Source organism: Lissotriton helveticus, chromosome 7 (genome assembly GCF_964261635.1).
Source record: "Lissotriton helveticus chromosome 7, aLisHel1.1, whole genome shotgun sequence".
NCBI classification, from domain to species: domain Eukaryota; kingdom Metazoa; phylum Chordata; class Amphibia; order Caudata; family Salamandridae; genus Lissotriton; species Lissotriton helveticus.
Genome location: NC_136068.1, coordinates 588,741,150 through 588,747,944, shown reverse-complemented (window position 1 = coordinate 588,747,944; position 6,795 = coordinate 588,741,150). Strand labels below are relative to the sequence as shown.

General features: G+C 45.4%; 1 pseudogene; it reads left to right on the top strand.

Annotated features, from left to right (window-relative positions):
- Positions 1 to 1,420: 1,420 nt before the first annotated feature.
- Positions 1,421 to 2,675, top strand: LOC144769182 (small ribosomal subunit protein uS7 pseudogene; annotated as a pseudogene).
- The last annotated feature ends 4,120 nt before the right edge of the window (positions 2,676 to 6,795 follow it).

Genomic DNA, 6,795 nt, shown 5'->3' with positions numbered 1-6,795 from the left:
CCAGGTACCTTATCACATATGGTACACATCCTTTGCCACAAATGCGTGACAACGCATGCCATTACCCCGCATTTTTTACCCTGCAAAATCTTTTACAACACAGGGCTTTACACCGCAAACCATTACAACGCATTCCCCAAAGCAATGTCCCGGTGTAGTTCGAATAGTAAATTGCATTGTAATGGGAAATGCGTTGTAAAGCCCTGCGTTGTAAAAGATTTTGCGGAGTAAAAAATGCAGGGTAATGGCACGTGCTGTAAACGCCTGCGGAGTAAATTGTCCTATTCTCACATATTGTAGGCTGTTCTCTGCTTCCCTTTACGGTCCTGAGCAAACAGGAGCAGTATAGCAGGAGGTAGTTGTCATGAATGGCAACTTGCATTTGACACACACCTACGTCGATGCCTCCTCTGAGCAGAGGAGCAACACCATAATGGCAGACTCCAGTCACAGGTAGGGCCAATACCTGACCCGGGCGCACCAACGGCCTTTTGCCGGTTGGTACTTACATTCATATTTTGATTGCTTTCCAAGATACCTGAGAAACCGCGTCCCACACCTATTGGTTGCCAGGGGTCAGCGGGTCTCTTTGGTGACTAGCAGGGGCAAAAGAGGGGCATTTAAGCCCCAGGTCCTGAAACACCCATATTGGTTCATTATTTGCGGTGCCTCTACCGACCGTTAATGCACTCTGCTGCCCTGGACACAAGCTGTTTGAGCACGCTGTCCTATCCCTGATTTATGATTGGGTTAGGGCAAGTGGAAAGATGTATTGCGCATGGTCGTGCTGTTCCTCCAGTCTTTTTCCTTCAGGTATTTAAAAGATTTGCCATATTAATTCCGGAGGAAGACTCAGGGATGGCCACAAAGCTAGTAGACAGCTTGGCATCTTAAAAGAGAAAGCAGGCAAATTCTAAATACATTTTGCTTTAAATCTTTAATCACGTCGAGCAGAAGTACAACAGACTGTAAGTCAGAGACGGGGGTGCACTACAACGACAGCCCATGGCCCCCCAAGGTACTTTATGGCACTGCCTTGGGATTGTTGAGAGTTGGATCGTGAACCATAGAACCAAGACCACCCTGCTTGCCCAGGATCCCTTTTGAGTTGCTCTGGCATGGGTATTTAAGAGCTCAGCTACCTCTCCTTGTGAGGGATCAGGGGAGTTTGCCTTGTAAAGATTATATCCAGGGGTCCCGGTGGCTTGGACTCTGACTCCCAAGTCAACAGCTAGTGCTCTAAGTGCTAATGTGTAGGCCAAACATGACTACAACAATGTGGGTTAGGAGATTCCAATTTCTATCAGTTTTCAACTCGTTTCATGTTAATTGTAAAGTATGTACAGTGTGTGATGGTAATCAAAATATGTTTTAAGCTCTTTCCCCCTCAGTATCCTGAAACGTCAAGACTGTCGCCATCATGGAGTCCGTACCACCCACCACCAGGACCAAATGGGAGGCCACACCTGCTGGTGCTGATACCCCCAAAATTAAGCTCTTTGGGAAATGGAGCACAGAAGATATTCAGATCAACAACATCTCCTTACAGAATTACTTTGCTGTCAAGGAGGAGTATGCCAAGTACCTGCCCCACAGCTCTGGCCTCTATGCTGCCAAGTATTTCCGCAAGGTCCATTGTCCAATCATGAAGTGTCTCATTGACTCAATGATGATGCATTGTCGCAACAATGGCAAGTAACTGACGACGGTGCGCATCGTAAAGCATGCCTTTTTGATCATCCACCTCCTGACTGGAGAGAACCCCTCCAGGTCCTGGTGAATGCCATCACCAACAGTGGCTCCCTAGAAGACTCTACACATATCGGTCGTGCTGGTACTGTGAGGAGGCAAGCTGTGGATGTGTCGCCCCTAGTCATGTCAAATGCAAAAACAACAGTTGATGGACAGAATGCAGAACAATGTCAAACATTCACCCCAGTACAGAGATCTGGGCCTAAATCCATGTTTTTTTTGCTCACCATGCCATTCCAGTTTGAACCCAGACATATGCAAATCAGTCTTGACCCTGTGCCCCATGGGAACAGTCCAGCCCGAACTGCCAAGCCAGGTCCTCCCTGGACTGGAAACAAGCATCCTAGGACTGGTTTTGGGCTTACAGCCCTCATCAGCCAGTAAAGCTTGATTCCAGTGGCATGGAGAGCACAGGACTCACTTCTGAGCATACCCGTCCCACTCGGGGTGACAAATGCAAAAACAACAGTTGATGGACAGAATGCAGAACAATGATTCTAGATAGCCTGGCTGATGAGGGGTATGAACCCGAAACCGGTCCCAGGATGCTTGTTTCCGGTCCAGGGAAGACATGGCTTGGCAGTTCGGGCTGGACTGTTCCCATGAGGCACAGGGTCAGACTGATTTGCATATGGCCATGTCTTAACTGGGGTGGTGGAGTGAGCTAAAGAATGATGATGGATTAAACCCAGATCAGTTGACTGGGGTTGAGTGTTTGATTTGCTCAAACGCTCTGTCCATCATCCCCTTTGGTATCCCTACGTCATGTCAATCAGGCAATATGGCTTCTTCGCACAGGGGCTCGAGAAGCAACTTTCCAAAATATTAAAACCATTACAAACTGTGTGGCTGACGAGCTGATCAATGCTGTTAAGGGTTCTTCCAACCCCTACGCTATTAAGAAGAAAGACAAGCTGGAGTGAGTGGCTAAGTCCAACGGTTAATCTGCTAGTTGTGTTCAAGTTCTTATAATAAAATAAATGTGGAAATATTATTAAAAAATATATATATATGTTTCAATGAATTCTGTTGGACACTGTTTTAATGCAATTCTGTTGAACAATAAATACGGTCTGAGACTTGTTTTCTCGAATGTAAAACATAGTTGTCTCAGGCCAATCCTTTGTGTGTGTCTGTCGATGATAGCTTGAACTGGGTTTTGGGGGCCTTCTACTACCACCAAACGTATCGGTGCGGTCCCCTACCTGTGCTAATAAGCGAGACTGGCAGATAGCCTTAGCCTTAGCCTATAAGCAGAGGAAAGAAGGGTTGGTGCATAAAACACCCTTCGCTCACACTGCACACTGAATGTGGAGCCAGGGCTACGGCTAAGTTGCCTTCCAGCCACATGCTGTGTACATCAAAGGCAGGTGTTTGCTGATCTCACAGCCTCACTTGGGACCCTGAGCTCAACTAATACCTGTATGAGTTACAGCTGGAAAGTGGCGAGGCCCAACTCATCACATCCTAATAGCAACCTACCAGTGAAATATGGTCTATTCAAGGTCACAGTGGGTGTCTCATAGATTGATTCTTGGGAAGGCGCTTCTCAATGCATTCATTTGAGACCTTGCAAAGCGCTGTAGTACAGTTTGTCTATTTGCAGGGGATAGGCTGTCATTGGGTCGGTCCCAGAGGAAATAAAAATCATGAGATGTGATTTAGAAAAACATAGTGCTTCAGAGGTGGGATCTCAGGTGCAATGCAGTCAAGGGGATCATTGAGGCCACAGAGATCCCGAAGAGCAGCAGACGATGTGTTGTGAGGTCAAAGGTTGCTAAACTGGAGAGGTCTATAGGGGATATATCAAAGTGGGGCGAACCAATGGAATGTTGAGCTGCACTCGGTAGTCTTATCACCATGAAGCCCCCCTCTGTAGAATTGTTTCCAGTTCTGAGGACCTTTCCTGAAGTATTCTGTTCAGTACTGGAGACCATATCAAATGTATTGTGTTCAAATGCAGAAATATCATCTGGCGTAAAGGATCCAACGGTGGAGACTTCACGTGGAGTACTGTGTCAGGTTCTGGTGGCAGGAAGTGAAGTAATTGGTCCAGCTATGGACACCTCATCTGGAATATTGTGTTCGGGTCTGTAGGCCTCATTTGGAGTATTGTGTCTAGCTGTAAATATTGTTTGCTATATTATGTCTAGTTAATTAGACCACCTTTGGGGTCGTATATTCAGTTCTCAGGTCCACACCTGGACTATTGTGACCAGTTTTTTTAGACTTCTGTTGGACTAATTCACCAAATTCAGAAGGGAACTTGTAATAGATTTGCATATGAGCAATGCTAGGTTTGAGGAGACATGACCATTCCATGTGAGAGGACCTCAAGCACCTCTTCCCACATATGTGATTGATACTACAGCACACGCTTCTACAATTAAACAAGCAGGTCCGCCTATAATCGCGACAGACGGAGTGCCACAATGCCACACTAGTGGCAGTTGCATGCTTTACTAGTACCAGAAAACATAACACACATTGTGCAAGCTTAGTGGAAGCTTCTGAATTTTGTCTAGTTTTGGGGGCAGATCTGCCAAAGGAGGCAGATTAAATAAAGTGTTGAGATGACCCATTGCTGTAAAGTGCAAATCCAAGCCCCTTTGAGACAGGCTCAGCTCGGAGGAAAAGGGGATCGGGGCTGGGAAGGGGGTAAGATATTCAAATGTATAAAGAAAATGAAGTGAGTACAACTGGTTGATTTTTTCTTTTTTTTAGCATGGGTGTAACCCTAACACCAGTGCTGACAAAACCATTCGATTTGGGCGCAGGTGTTAAGTGTTCAGAAACAAAATTAAAAGCTACTTTTCATGGACTAGTTAATGCGTGAAGCCGGTTCCAGCAGAACAGCAAAAGCCATAGAAACAAAGGCTGTAAACGCCGTTTATTAGTGCATGGTGAACAGCCTGTGTGTGCCCCTGTGAGGTGTGTGGGGGCGTCGGGCGGGCGCAGAGACGCTGCCATTGTCCCTTTATCTGGAGACAGCTGATGGGTTTCCAGCCCGGTCCAGTTGTGTCCTGCTGTCGAGGGCGGGCTCCCGTTAGTGCTCAGTGAGAGGTTTACAGCCCCGCGCGGAGCCCAGAGTGGACAGTCTGCAGACACATTATCTCCCCATCCGCCCTATTATCTGCCATTAGACCCGCTCCCCTTCAACCCCAGGTTATCACCAAGAGTACCACCCTCTCTCCTCCCCGACGCTACCTGTATCTCAGGTGGGCTCGTCTCTGTGGAGTCTTCTGGCCACACGGGCAGACAGGAGTAATCTGTTTCTATCAGTGCTGGAAATGGGAAACGTTTGTTCTAGGAACCCATGAATTGGGGTGACAGCAGAGGGGCTGGGGAGCAGTTACGAACAGCGGAGGGAACGAGTCAGCCCACGGGGTATTCTTGAATTCATTTGACGGGGGAGATGTGTGTGCACTTTCTGGTCACATGTTTCAATTGACTTAAAATGGTATATTCTTGTCCTAGCTTCAGGTTGCAAATTACAGGATAAGCCAAACAGCTCATTGAGGTAGGCGCACGCTTCAAAACATCTACAAGTACCCTCAAAAGCATACCTGTGAAACCTCTCAGGTTTAAACTCAATCTTTCCTCAGAGGTCGAGATATGATCTAAGCATTAAGCTGCCAACTGGTGACCTGTTTTTTTTAATCCGAGCTCCATCCTCGAGTGTAAATTGTGTTATCCTAGACAAATCACTTAAGCCTCTTCTTGGGCCAGAAATTGTAAATGCGCAATGCAATTGTAAGTTTGTGGAAAGTAATGTTATTGTGGGATGCAAATGTGTACATTCCCAATTCTGAACAGTGTTTAATAGCAAACCCGCTTGGTTTGTGCTATATAAACACTAACATACATATGTACTTATGTATCTTTATATTTATTACTTTACTCCTAATTCAGCATCTCCAATGCACTACCCTATTTCTCTCTCAATATATCCTCTAGCTCAACTCTCTGACTCATCCCAAACCTCAATCTACTACTATGATCCCCAAAAGAACCCTTTCTAGACTCTTCCCTCCTCTATCCATCCCTTTATCCTTCTCAAACCTCTTTCACTATTTAGATCTCCCAAACAAGCCTTTTTAAACACTTCCCTCTGACTCATCCCCCCTCTACTCATCACAAACCTGCTCTTGCTTCTTGGATCTCCAAATAAACTCTTTCTAAACCCTACCGTCTTCTTTCCCTCCACTATCCTTTTCAATCCAACTAACAGACTCACCTGTCCACCACTCATATTAATTTCATATATCCCGATACTAATGCATCACTAAGCCTTTTTGTGTTCCGGAGTAGCGTGCTGCTCGTCGAAAAGCGTTTTTGATGCCTTATCAGGGGTACCAAGAGCTATATAAATGCAAACCTTTTTCCCTCTTCTATCCCTCCACTATCCTTTTCAACTCAAATAACAGACGCACATGTCCACCGCTCAAATTCATTTCTTATTTCCCTATACTAATTCTCCACTAATCCTTTTTCGGTTCCAGAGTAGCGTGCTACTTGCTGAAAAGCGCCTCAACGCCTTGTATGGGGTAGTAAGCGCTATATAAATGCAATTACAATTATAATATTAAAGTTATGGGTTCAAGTGAGAACCAAGAAATACTTACTAATTACACTTTGTGTAATGTGTCAATTATAAATAATTAGGATTCGTGTACTTAAACAGATGAGAGGATAAGCTTGGTACTACTACACAGTGTGCAAAGATTTAAATCTCTTATATAGATTCTGCGATAGAAACACTTTAACTATTCTGTTAAACTCTCAGCAGAACTCAAAGTTAAACTGCAATGAGTTTCTTTGTTTCTCTTGATTGGGTGTGTCATGAGGTTTTAGGTTTCAGCTGTGTTGTTTTATGATCCTCAGTTGTTCCCAGTCAGTACATCACAGTGAACTGAAGGAATGAGCTAGTCTGCATCTGCTGCTATGCATACCAAAGCACACACTGTGCAGGCGCCATTGCACGTGTCCACATGTCACCACACTGAAATGGGACACAGGCAGGGCGTTTCTCAGGAGCCAGAC